The 12,894-nt window shown below is 45.4% G+C and overlaps 9 non-coding genes across 9 annotated transcripts; all 9 read left to right on the top strand.

Moving 5' to 3' along the window:
• The first annotated feature begins 288 nt into the window (after positions 1–288).
• On the top strand, positions 289–453 carry LOC143105100 (U1 spliceosomal RNA). Its single transcript, XR_012983239.1, has one exon. It is a non-coding gene; the product is annotated as a U1 spliceosomal RNA (small nuclear RNA).
• Positions 454–812: 359 nt separating this feature from the next.
• Positions 813–977, top strand: LOC143105099 (U1 spliceosomal RNA). Its single transcript, XR_012983238.1, has one exon. It is a non-coding gene; the product is annotated as a U1 spliceosomal RNA (small nuclear RNA).
• Positions 978–1,336: 359 nt separating this feature from the next.
• On the top strand, positions 1,337–1,505 carry LOC143105267 (U1 spliceosomal RNA). Its single transcript, XR_012983397.1, has one exon. It is a non-coding gene; the product is annotated as a U1 spliceosomal RNA (small nuclear RNA).
• Positions 1,506–1,864: 359 nt separating this feature from the next.
• LOC143105098 (U1 spliceosomal RNA) lies at positions 1,865–2,029 on the top strand. The gene has a single exon (XR_012983237.1). It is a non-coding gene; the product is annotated as a U1 spliceosomal RNA (small nuclear RNA).
• A 359-nt stretch (positions 2,030–2,388) lies between these two features.
• On the top strand, positions 2,389–2,557 carry LOC143105271 (U1 spliceosomal RNA). The gene has a single exon (XR_012983401.1). It is a non-coding gene; the product is annotated as a U1 spliceosomal RNA (small nuclear RNA).
• Positions 2,558–2,916: 359 nt separating this feature from the next.
• On the top strand, positions 2,917–3,081 carry LOC143105243 (U1 spliceosomal RNA). Its single transcript, XR_012983374.1, has one exon. It is a non-coding gene; the product is annotated as a U1 spliceosomal RNA (small nuclear RNA).
• Positions 3,082–8,584: 5,503 nt separating this feature from the next.
• Positions 8,585–8,747, top strand: LOC143105280 (U1 spliceosomal RNA). Its single transcript, XR_012983407.1, has one exon. It is a non-coding gene; the product is annotated as a U1 spliceosomal RNA (small nuclear RNA).
• Positions 8,748–9,106: 359 nt separating this feature from the next.
• LOC143105097 (U1 spliceosomal RNA) lies at positions 9,107–9,271 on the top strand. Its single transcript, XR_012983236.1, has one exon. It is a non-coding gene; the product is annotated as a U1 spliceosomal RNA (small nuclear RNA).
• Positions 9,272–9,630: 359 nt separating this feature from the next.
• On the top strand, positions 9,631–9,795 carry LOC143105095 (U1 spliceosomal RNA). The gene has a single exon (XR_012983235.1). It is a non-coding gene; the product is annotated as a U1 spliceosomal RNA (small nuclear RNA).
• The last annotated feature ends 3,099 nt before the right edge of the window (positions 9,796–12,894 follow it).

The raw sequence follows: 12,894 nt of genomic DNA, 5'->3' as shown, positions 1-12,894 counted from the left end.
CTCATTTCTTTGCTTTCTGTGCCATGTTCTGCCGTACGTTCGCTCTTTTGCTCGGCTTCTCCGTCGGAGGAGTCTAGATTTAGTGCGTGCCTCCTGTCCACTATCTAGCCGGGATAATTTAGATGCAGCCTTGGCACTTCACCGGGAGAGGTCGCTGTTATGGAAGCTCCGAGTAATGATGTCTTTCAGGGAGGCCCCTCCCCCTTTACGGAATCTTGGAGGTGGGCCCACCATCTGCGTGTTGCCAGTGGCCAGGAACCCCTGCGCCAACTTGGTCTGTTCCAACTCATACTTACCTGGCAGGGGTGATACAATGATCAAGAAGGTTGTTTGCCCAGGGCGAGGCTCGGCCATTGCACATCCGGTCGTGCTGACCCCTGCGAATTCCTCAAATGTGGGAATCTCGACTGCACAATTTCTGGTAGTGGGGGACTGCGTTCGCGCTCTCCCCTGATTTTGATGGTGTAAAGAAAAGACAGAGCGACTAGTGGAACGTGGACAATGCTCTCTGTGGGACACCATGGCTCATTTCTTTGCTTTCTGTGCCATGTTCTGCCGTACGTTCGCTCTTTTGCTCGGCTTCTCCGTCGGAGGAGTCTAGATTTAGTGCGTGCCTCCTGTCCACTATCTAGCCGGGATAATTTAGATGCAGCCTTGGCACTTCACCGGGAGAGGTCGCTGTTATGGAAGCTCCGAGTAATGATGTCTTTCAGGGAGGCCCCTCCCCCTTTACGGAATCTTGGAGGTGGGCCCACCATCTGCGTGTTGCCAGTGGCCAGGAACCCCTGCGCCAACTTGGTCTGTTCCAACTCATACTTACCTGGCAGGGGTGATACAATGATCAAGAAGGTTGTTTGCCCAGGGCGAGGCTCGGCCATTGCACATCCGGTCGTGCTGACCCCTGCGAATTCCTCAAATGTGGGAATCTCGACTGCACAATTTCTGGTAGTGGGGGACTGCGTTCGCGCTCTCCCCTGATTTTGATGGTGTAAAGAAAAGACAGAGCGACTAGTGGAACGTGGACAATGCTCTCTGTGGGACACCATGGCTCATTTCTTTGCTTTCTGTGCCATGTTCTGCCGTACGTTCGCTCTTTTGCTCGGCTTCTCCGTCGGAGGAGTCTAGATTTAGTGCGTGCCTCCTGTCCACTATCTAGCCGGGATAATTTAGATGCAGCCTTGGCACTTCACCGGGAGAGGTCGCTGTTATGGAAGCTCCGAGTAATGATGTCTTTCAGGGAGGCCCCTCCCCCTTTACGGAATCTTGGAGGTGGGCCCACCATCTGCGTGTTGCCAGTGGCCAGGAACCCCTGCGCCAACTTGGTCTGTTCCAACTCATACTTACCTGGCAGGGGTGATACAATGATCGATCAAGAAGGTTGTTTACCCAGGGCGAGGCTCGGCCATTGCACATCCGGTCGTGCTGACCCCTGCGAATTCCTCAAATGTGGGAATCTCGACTGCACAATTTCTGGTAGTGGGGGACTGCGTTCGCGCTCTCCCCTGATTTTGATGGTGTAAAGAAAAGACAGAGCGACTAGTGGAACGTGGACAATGCTCTCTGTGGGACACCATGGCTCATTTCTTTGCTTTCTGTGCCATGTTCTGCCGTACGTTCGCTCTTTTGCTCGGCTTCTCCGTCGGAGGAGTCTAGATTTAGTGCGTGCCTCCTGTCCACTATCTAGCCGGGATAATTTAGATGCAGCCTTGGCACTTCACCGGGAGAGGTCGCTGTTATGGAAGCTCCGAGTAATGATGTCTTTCAGGGAGGCCCCTCCCCCTTTACGGAATCTTGGAGGTGGGCCCACCATCTGCGTGTTGCCAGTGGCCAGGAACCCCTGCGCCAACTTGGTCTGTTCCAACTCATACTTACCTGGCAGGGGTGATACAATGATCAAGAAGGTTGTTTGCCCAGGGCGAGGCTCGGCCATTGCACATCCGGTCGTGCTGACCCCTGCGAATTCCTCAAATGTGGGAATCTCGACTGCACAATTTCTGGTAGTGGGGGACTGCGTTCGCGCTCTCCCCTGATTTTGATGGTGTAAAGAAAAGACAGAGCGACTAGTGGAACGTGGACAATGCTCTCTGTGGGACACCATGGCTCATTTCTTTGCTTTCTGTGCCATGTTCTGCCGTACGTTCGCTCTTTTGCTCGGCTTCTCCGTCGGAGGAGTCTAGATTTAGTGCGTGCCTCCTGTCCACTATCTAGCCGGGATAATTTAGATGCAGCCTTGGCACTTCACCGGGAGAGGTCGCTGTTATGGAAGCTCCGAGTAATGATGTCTTTCAGGGAGGCCCCTCCCCCTTTACGGAATGTTGGAGGTGGGCCCACCATCTGCGTGTTGCCAGTGGCCAGGAACCCCTGCGCCAACTTGGTCTGTTCCAACTCATACTTACCTGGCAGGGGTGATACAATGATCGATCAAGAAGGTTGTTTGCCCAGGGCGAGGCTCGGCCATTGCACATCCGGTCGTGCTGACCCCTGCGAATTCCTCAAATGTGGGAATCTCGACTGCACAATTTCTGGTAGTGGGGGACTGCGTTCGCGCTCTCCCCTGATTTTGATGGTGTAAAGAAAAGACAGAGCGACTAGTGGAACGTGGACAATGCTCTCTGTGGGACACCATGGCTCATTTCTTTGCTTTCTGTGCCATGTTCTGCCGTACGTTCGCTCTTTTGCTCGGCTTCTCCGTCGGAGGAGTCTAGATTTAGTGCGTGCCTCCTGTCCACTATCTAGCCGGGATAATTTAGATGCAGCCTTGGCACTTCACCGGGAGAGGTCGCTGTTATGGAAGCTCCGAGTAATGATGTCTTTCAGGGAGGCCCCTCCCCCTTTACGGAATCTTGGAGGTGGGCCCACCATCTGCGTGTTGCCAGTGGCCAGGAACCCCTGCGCCAACTTGGTCTGTTCCAACTCATACTTACCTGGCAGGGGTGATACAATGATCAAGAAGGTTGTTTGCCCAGGGCGAGGCTCGGCCATTGCACATCCGGTCGTGCTGACCCCTGCGAATTCCTCAAATGTGGGAATCTCGACTGCACAATTTCTGGTAGTGGGGGACTGCGTTTGCGCTCTCCCCTGATTTTGATGGTGTAAAGAAAAGACAGAGCGACTAGTGGAACGTGGACAATGCTCTCTGTGGGACACCATGGCTCATTTCTTTGCTTTCTGTGCCATGTTCTGCCGTACGTTCGCTCTTTTGCTCGGCTTCTCCGTCGGAGGAGTCTAGATTTAGTGCGTGCCTCCTGTCCACTATCTAGCCGGGATAATTTAGATGCAGCCTTGGCACTTCACCGGGAGAGGTCGCTGTTATGGAAGCTCCGAGTAATGATGTCTTTCAGGGAGGCCCCTCCCCCTTTACGGAATCTTGGAGGTGGGCCCACCATCTGCGTGTTGCCAGTGGCCAGGAACCCCTGCGCCAACTTGGTCTGTTCCAACTCATACTTACCTGGCAGGGGTGATACAATGATCAAGAAGGTTGTTTGCCCATTCATCTTGACGGCTGGAGTGCAAGGACTGAAGCATGGCATTACCAGGACAAAGGAGGAATGCTGCAAGATTCGAATTGTTGGAAGATCTGGAGATGGATCGATTGCAGTTTAGTCGCCAGATCCTGCAAAAAGAATTGGGATTTCCAACAAATCAACTGGATTATGTCTTTGCTTTTCCTGGTAAGAAGATTTTTGAAGTCATTTTTGCAAGTTTAAGGATTTTTGAACTGTGCTGTGAGAGATTTGATAAAAAGAAGAAGGATTCTGCAGCCTTTCAGAAGATTGTTTTCATACCTTTGTCAGAGAGAGATTTAAAGATCGTCCATGTTGTGATGTATTCTGAAAAAGTGAAGATTGAGGACATTAGCACATGGTTAATGAGGTATGCCACAGTTCTTTCTGGATTTGAAGTAAAAGATGTGGATGGAATTAAAACGGGAGAACGAAGATTCCAAGTCAGGCTGAAAAGAATCGGTGATGGGATTCAACATCTACCCAATAATATCCAGATTGGTTCTTTTAGAGGCTCTGTTTTTTATGTAGGACAACCGAAGGAATGCAGGCGTTGTAGAAGCAAAGAGCATCTCGCGGCCCAATGCACTGTGGAGGTCTGTAGAATATGTAAGAGCACAGAACATACTGCCTCACAGTGCACTGCTTCTACAGTTTGTAATCTTTGCCTTTCACAAGACCACAGGTTTAAAGATTGTCCACGAGCCTATGCAAACCGTGTTAAAATGTGTGCTCCCCCCTCAGAAACGGAGTATAGTGCCACCATTGTTCAACACATGGAGGTAGTAACTTTGGAAGCACATGCTTCCAACATGGCTACCACCTCACCTGAATCTGATTACAACAATCAGCCTGATTTGGCTGAAACACAAGGAACAGTTTTTCTCCCCTCTCTCTTTTCAAGTGAGGTTGATACTAACCCAAACCAACAAATGAATGAGGCCACAGCTAAAGGAAGTTTGGACCCCTTCAGTCCATCAGAAGACATGGAAAGTGAAACATCCTGTTCAGAAAGTTCATCCGAGTCTTCGGCCGCCCTCAATGAGAGCCCAGATGGATCTGTAATTCCACCCTCACAAGCCGAAGGATTCCTGGGAACTACAGAAATCGGAGCAGAGAGTCCTTTGGAGTCAATCGTTTCCAACATTGGGGAGAACCCCTCTACAAGTTCACCATCTACAAGTTCACCATCTGCTTTCCCTGTGTCTCCCTCTGGTGGAGGAAACGTAGAAGACAAAAGGGAGAGAGTCCTCACCACCTCCTCTGGGGAGGCACAGTGGGGGGCTGAGATCAACTGGTCGCCCAAATCCCCTCTAGAAACCCCATTCTTAGAGCCTGATGAGGTCTTAGGGTTCTCCACAGCAACTCAAATGAAAGAAAGTTCTTTACAATCAAATACCTCCTCAGCAAGTCTAGCAAATAAAAAGAAACATGCAAAAAAAAGGAAGAAGACTCGCCATGAACATTGATATCCTCCCTAGTTCCCCTAATGGACACTCTAAAAACAACATCTATTAATGTACGTGGCATAAATGATAGAGTGAAATGTGAGGCAGTTTTTGAACATCTACAAACCTTAAAAAGTGACATTTATTTCTTACAGGAATGTTGGCTTTCATATAAAGATAATTATAAAACCTTCCAAGGACGATGGACACATGGGCCTTCTGTGTGGTCAGGAGATAACTCCAACAGAGCGTCTGGAGTAGGAATACTTTTTAGAGCTCATAATATTGAGGTCCAGAAAATTCAAATTATACAGGATGGAAGACTGATCTGTGTCGATATTCAGAGGCACGGGCTTGAGCTGAGACTTATTAATATCTATTGCCCTACTGATTTAAAAGATCGGTTAGAAACACTTTCAGCTTTATATCCTGTATTGTTATGTAACATTCCCATTGTAATAGCTGGTGATTTTAATTGTGTCCTAAATTGTAAAGATAAAATAACCAAAACAGCCAACACAACAGATAGTAGCTCTGAGCTGTTGAAGACCATTATAAAGGATTTTAAACTGATTGATACCTACAGAAAAGAAAATCCAGATCTGCCTGGTTTTACCTGGACAAATGGAAAGGCACACTCAAGAATAGACATGATTTTAACATCAACAAGTCTTGAGGTGATACAAGCTACAGTGGCTCCAACTTTTTTTTCAGATCACTCCCTTTTGACCTGTGCAGTAAAAATCCCTGGGTCTATAAAAGCTGGACAAGGTTACTGGAAACTGAATACAAGCCTTTTAGATAACCCCAATGTAATTAACAGATACAAAGCAAAATTTTATGATTGGATTTCATTGAAAAGTCTTTATAACTCAGCTTCAGACTGGTGGGAGGAAATTAAAAAGAGAACAAGAATATTCTTCCAAATAGAAGGGAAAAGGAAAGCTCAAGGGAAAAAACTTTATCTAAAAAGGTTACAAGGAAAACTGCAGAGATTCTATAAAATGCAGCAGGAGGGCTTTGATGTAGATGAGGAGATCACCCTGATTAAAGGGAAAATGATGACCATCGCAGCAGAAGATGCAAGAGGAGTTATAGAAAGGAGTCGAGCTAAAACCTTTGAACAGAACGAAAATTGTACACAGTATTTCTTCAGGAAATTGCTGAAACCACGTCAGTCAATAAAAGAACTAAAAAATCAAGATGGTATCAAAGTGGACAAACAAAATGAGCTGGCAAATGTTGTGGAAACTTTTTACAAAGATCTTTATAAGAAGCCATGTACAAATTCTATACAGAAGCAGCGTTTTCTGGGACAAATAGAAAAGGTCCTGTTAAATGAAGACAAATATCTTTTAGAAAGTCCCTTTTCGCTACATGAAATAAAAAAGGCCATAGATAACCTATCAAAGAATAAAGCACCAGGACTTGACGGCTTGCCAGGGGATTTTTACATTGCTTTTAAGGACATCTTAGCGGAGGAGCTTCTTAACATATATAAAGAATCTCAGGAGAAGGGAGAATTAACTGACAGTATGAGAAACGGCTGTATCTCACTCCTCTTTAAAAAAGGAGAAAAATCAGACATAAAGAATTGGAGACCAATAAGCCTTTTAGGGACTGACTATAAGATCTGTGCTAAAGTTATGTGCTCTAGATTGCAAACTGTGTTGGCCAAAGTCGTCAGCTCTGAACAGACCTGCGGAATCCCAAAGAGAGGAATATCAGATAATCTTGCCTTGACACGGGACATTATCCTCTACTCTAAGGAAAGACAAACTCCAGTGAGCATTGTGACCCTGGACCATGAAAAAGCATTTGATAAACTTGATAGAGAATTTTTAATGTCAATTTTAGAAAAGATGAATTTTGGACCATTGTTTCTGTCCTCCATTAAAATGATGTACTGCAACATTTCCAGCATTGCCATGATCAACGGCCACCCATCAGCAACCATCCCGCTGCAGTCTGGACTAAGACAAGGGTGCCCTCTGTCAGCTTCACTATTTGTCATATGCATGGAGCCCCTAGCCAATGCAATACGTTCTAATGTGAACTTCAGAGGAATGCCAATCCCTGGAGGGAATGGAAGACAGGCAAAATTATCTATGTATATGGATGATATAACCTTCTTTGCAGTGGATAACCTTTCTATTCACACAGGATTGGCTACATGTGGACAATTCTCTAAAGCAACAGGAATTAAGTTGAATGTAAGTAAAAGTGAAATCTTGTACAATAATTGGACAGAAAACAAAATACCCTTAGGGTTGACTGAACAAGATAAAAATATTAAGGTTCTTGGGATTTACTTTGGAGAAGAGACAGATAGGAAAAACTGGGGAACGAGAATAAATAAAATAAAACAGAAATTTTTCCTATGGAGATCACGTGATTTAACAATGCTTGGCAAAATTATGATTGCAAAGATGGAAATTCTATCAGCCTTATCATACCTGGCGATGATACTTCCTGCCCCCAGTCCCTTCATCACATTGGCCCGCCGGGAGATGTTCCGCTTTATCTGGGGGGGAAAAACAGAGAGAGTCAAAAGGACAATCATGTATAAACCAAAAGCTTTAGGGGGCAGAGACGTGCTGGATATTACAAAGAAATTTAAAGCAATGTTCCTGAGTAACATCTTAAAAGGAATAGCAGACCAAGGAGGAGAAGCTCTGTGGACTCTCTTTGCCAAATTCTGGGTGGGCAGGTATATGCCTGGGAAGAACTGGGAAAGGCGACCTCTCACCCTACCCTCCTCGGATACTCGGCCATACCTCTACCAAGAAGCAAAAGATTTTTTAGTGAAGCATAAAGGAACCATATGTGCAGGCTCTGATTTAAGTAGCGGTGCCATACATGAATTATTGGAGGATGCCCCCCCGAGAATAGAAACAATTAGGGCATTGACAGAAAACCAGTGTGTACGAGTATGGAAATGTACATCCTCCCCCTTTCTGTTTAACAAACAAAAATATGTAGCTTGGAAGGTGGCACAGAACTGTTTACCAACAAGAACAGTCCTCTACAGATGGGGTCTGTGTGCTAGTGCTAAATGTATCAGAGAAAGCTTTTGTAATGAAGAAACAATAGATCATGTGTTTTGGGACTGTACATTTGCTAAACTTGTGTGGAATGTGTTTAGGCCATGGTTTGGAAATAAAAACATGGTTTTATGTAGAGAAACTGTACTTTTTGGATTACACATAAAGAAAAAAGATCAAGAATTTTGAAGACTCTGGGCAGTTATTAATTGTGTCAAATGTACTTTGTGGGTGGTTAGGAATAGGTTATTCCTTAAAAAAGAAAAGATTAGTTTGGGTGGGGCAAAAAGTATGGCACTGAACAGCATTAAGGACTATGTCACAAGGGACTTGTTGAAGTACGGGAAGGAAAAAACAAAAGTCATGTGGAAAATGGATTGTATGGGAAATTTGTTTGGGTGGGATTTATGCTTTTAATGGGACAGAATTTGCGACTTGTGTAACATGTATTATGGATTTGTGATATGTTGATGTGATATCCTTCTGATTTAAATGCAGTGAAAGATGTAAAAGATTTTAGCCTCCACAATGTGCTTGTACATGTATTTTTAAGCTGATACCTCTGAGTCTTATGTATGTATTTGCTATGAAACACAATAAAGTAAAAAAATTGAAAAATTGAAAATTGTTTGCCCAGGGCGAGGCTCGGCCATTGCACATCCGGTCGTGCTGACCCCTGCGAATTCCTCAAATGTGGGAATCTCGACTGCACAATTTCTGGTAGTGGGGGACTGCGTTCGCGCTCTCCCCTGATTTTGATGGTGTAAAGAAAAGACAGAGCGACTAGTGGAACGTGGACAATGCTCTCTGTGGGACACCATGGCTCATTTCTTTGCTTTCTGTGCCATGTTCTGCCGTACGTTCGCTCTTTTGCTCGGCTTCTCCGTCGGAGGAGTCTAGATTTAGTGCGTGCCTCCTGTCCACTATCTAGCCGGGATAATTTAGATGCAGCCTTGGCACTTCACCGGTAGAGGTCGCTGTTATGGAAGCTCCGAGTAATGATGTCTTTCAGGGAGGCCCCTCCCCCTTTACGGAATCTTGGAGGTGGGCCCACCATCTGCGTGTTGCCAGTGGCCAGGAACCCCTGCGCCAACTTGGTCTGTTCCAACTCATACTTACCTGGCAGGGGTGATACAATGATCAAGAAGGTTGTTTGCCCAGGGCGAGGCTCGGCCATTGCACATCCGGTCGTGCTGACCCCTGCGAATTCCTCAAATGTGGGAATCTCGACTGCACAATTTCTGGTAGTGGGGGACTGCGTTCGCGCTCTCCCCTGATTTTGATGGTGTAAAGAAAAGACAGAGCGACTAGTGGAACGTGGACAATGCTCTCTGTGGGACACCATGGCTCATTTCTTTGCTTTCTGTGCCATGTTCTGCCGTACGTTCGCTCTTTTGCTCGGCTTCTCCGTCGGAGGAGTCTAGATTTAGTGCGTGCCTCCTGTCCACTATCTAGCCGGGATAATTTAGATGCAGCCTTGGCACTTCACCGGTAGAGGTCGCTGTTATGGAAGCTCCGAGTAATGATGTCTTTCAGGGAGGCCCCTCCCCCTTTACGGAATCTTGGAGGTGGGCCCACCATCTGCGTGTTGCCAGTGGCCAGGAACCCCTGCGCCAACTTGGTCTGTTCCAACTCATACTTACCTGGCAGGGGTGATACAATGATCAAGAAGGTTGTTTGCCCAGGGCGAGGCTCGGCCATTGCACATCCGGTCGTGCTGACCCCTGCGAATTCCTCAAATGTGGGAATCTCGACTGCACAATTTCTGGTAGTGGGGGACTGCGTTCGCGCTCTCCCCTGATTTTGATGGTGTAAAGAAAAGACAGAGCGACTAGTGGAACGTGGACAATGCTCTCTGTGGGACACCATGGCTCATTTCTTTGCTTTCTGTGCCATGTTCTGCCGTACGTTCGCTCTTTTGCTCGGCTTCTCCGTCGGAGGAGTCTAGATTTAGTGCGTGCCTCCTGTCCACTATCTAGCCGGGATAATTTAGATGCAGCCTTGGCACTTCACCGGGAGAGGTCGCTGTTATGGAAGCTCCGAGTAATGATGTCTTTCAGGGAGGCCCCTCCCCCTTTACGGAATCTTGGAGGTGGGCCCACCATCTGCGTGTTGCCAGTGGCCAGGAACCCCTGCGCCAACTTGGTCTGTTCCAACTCATACTTACCTGGCAGGGGTGATACAATGATCAAGAAGGTTGTTTGCCCAGGTATCTTGACGGCTGGAGTGCAAGGACTGAAGCATGGCGTTACCTGGACAAAGGAGGAATGCTGCAAGATTCGAATTGTTGGAAGATCTGGAGATGGATCGATTGCAGTTTAGTCGCCAGATCCTGCAAAAAGAATTGGGATTTCCAACAAATCAACTGGATTATGTCTTTGCTTTCCCTGGTAAGAAGATTTTTGAAGTCATTTTTGCAAGTTTAAGGATTTTTGAACTGTGCTGTGAGAGATTTGATAAAAAGAAGAAGGATTCTGCAGCCTTTCAGAAGATTGTTTTCATACCTTTGTCAGAGAGAGATTTAAAGATCGTCCATGTCGTGATGTATTCTGAAAAAGTGAAGATTGAGGACATTAGCACATGGTTAATGAGGTATGCCACAGTTCTTTCTGGATTTGAAGTAAAAGATGTGGATGGAATTAAAACGGGGGAACGAAGATTCCAAGTCAGGCTGAAAAGAATCGGTGATGGGATTCAACATCTACCCAATAATATCCAGATTGGTTCTTTTAGAGGCTCTGTTTTTTATGTAGGACAACCGAAGGAATGCAGGCGTTGTAGAAGCAAAGAGCATCTCGCGGCCCAATGCACTGTGGAGGTCTGTAGAATATGTAAGAGCACAGAACATACTGCCTCACAGTGCACTGCTTCTACAGTTTGTAATCTTTGCCTTTCACAAGACCACAGGTTTAAAGATTGTCCACGAGCCTATGCAAACCGTGTTATAATGTGTGCTCCCCCCTCAGAAACGGAGTATAGTGCCACCATTGTTCAACACATGGAGGTAGTAACTTTGGAAGCACATGCTTCCAACATGGCTACCACCTCACCTGAATCTGATTACAACAATCAGCCTGATTTGGCTGAAACACAAGGAACAGTTTTTCTCCCCTCTCTCTTTTCAAGTGAGGTTGATACTAACCCAAACCAACAAATGAATGAGGCCACAGCTAAAGGAAGTTTGGACCCCTTCAGTCCATCAGAAGACATGGAAAGTGAAACATCCTGTTCAGAAAGTTCATCCGAGTCTTCGGCCGCCCTCAATGAGAGCCCAGATGGATCTGTAATTCCACCCTCACAAGCCGAAGGATTCCTGGGAACTACAGAAATCGGAGCAGAGAGTCCTTTGGAGTCAATCGTTTCCAACATTGGGGAGAACCCCTCTACAAGTTCACCATCTACAAGTTCACCATCTGCTTTCCCTGTGTCTCCCTCTGGTGGAGGAAACGTAGAAGACAAAAGGGAGAGAGTCCTCACCACCTCCTCTGGGGAGGCACAGTGGGGGGCTGAGATCAACTGGTCGCCCAAATCCCCTCTAGAAACCCCATTCTTAGAGCCTGATGAGGTCTTAGGGTTCTCCACAGCAACTCAAATGAAAGAAAGTTCTTTACAATCAAATACCTCCTCAGCAAGTCTAGCAAATAAAAAGAAACATGCAAAAAAAAGGAAGAAGACTCGCCATGAACATTGATATCCTTCCTAGTTCCCCTAATGGACACTTTAAAAACAACATCTATTAATGTACGTGGCATAAATGATAGAGTGAAATGTGAGGCAGTTTTTGAACATCTACAAACCTTAAAAAGTGACATTTATTTCTTACAGGAATGTTGGCTTTCATATAAAGATAATTATAAAACCTTCCAAGGACGATGGACACATGGGCCTTCTGTGTGGTCAGGAGATAACTCCAACAGAGCGTCTGGAGTAGGAATACTTTTTAGAGCTCATAATATTGAGGTCCAGAAAATTCAAATTATACAGGATGGAAGACTGATCTGTGTCGATATTCAGAGGCACGGGCTTGAGCTGAGACTTATTAATATCTATTGCCCTACTGATTTAAAAGATCGGTTAGAAACACTTTCAGCTTTATATCCTGTATTGTTATGTAACATTCCCATTGTAATAGCTGGTGATTTTAATTGTGTCCTAAATTGTAAAGATAAAATAACCAAAACAGCCAACACAACAGATAGTAGCTCTGAGCTGTTGAAGACCATTATAAAGGATTTTAAACTGATTGATACCTACAGAAAAGAAAATCCAGATCTGCCTGGTTTTACCTGGACAAATGGAAAGGCACACTCAAGAATAGACATGATTTTAACATCAACAAGTCTTGAGGTGATACAAGCTACAGTGGCTCCAACTTTTTTTTCAGATCACTCCCTTTTGACCTGTGCAGTAAAAATCCCTGGGTCTATAAAAGCTGGACAAGGTTACTGGAAACTGAATACAAGCCTTTTAGATAACCCCAATGTAATTAACAGATACAAAGCAAAATTTTATGATTGGATTTCATTGAAAAGTCTTTATAACTCAGCTTCAGACTGGTGGGAGGAAATTAAAAAGAGAACAAGAATATTCTTCCAAATAGAAGGGAAAAGGAAAGCTCAAGGGAAAAAACTTTATCTAAAAAGGTTACAAGGAAAACTGCAGAGATTCTATAAAATGCAGCAGGAGGGCTTTGATGTAGATGAGGAGATCACCCTGATTAAAGGGAAAATGATGACCATCGCAGCAGAAGATGCAAGAGGAGTTATAGAAAGGAGTCGAGCTAAAACCTTTGAACAGAACGAAAATTGTACACAGTATTTCTTCAGGAAATTGCTGAAACCACGTCAGTCAATAAAAGAACTAAAAAATCAAGATGGTATCAAAGTGGACAAACAAAAT

This window comes from Alosa pseudoharengus, unplaced genomic scaffold (genome assembly GCF_046254945.1).
Source record: "Alosa pseudoharengus isolate Yale_2024_CS ecotype anadromous, Long Island Sound unplaced genomic scaffold, YU_APseudo_1.1 YU_APseudo_1.1_scf_5, whole genome shotgun sequence".
Taxonomy (NCBI): Eukaryota; Metazoa; Chordata; class Actinopteri; order Clupeiformes; family Clupeidae; genus Alosa; species Alosa pseudoharengus.
The sequence above is the reverse complement of the archived record's forward strand: the minus strand, read 5'-3'. Positions and strand labels throughout refer to the sequence as shown.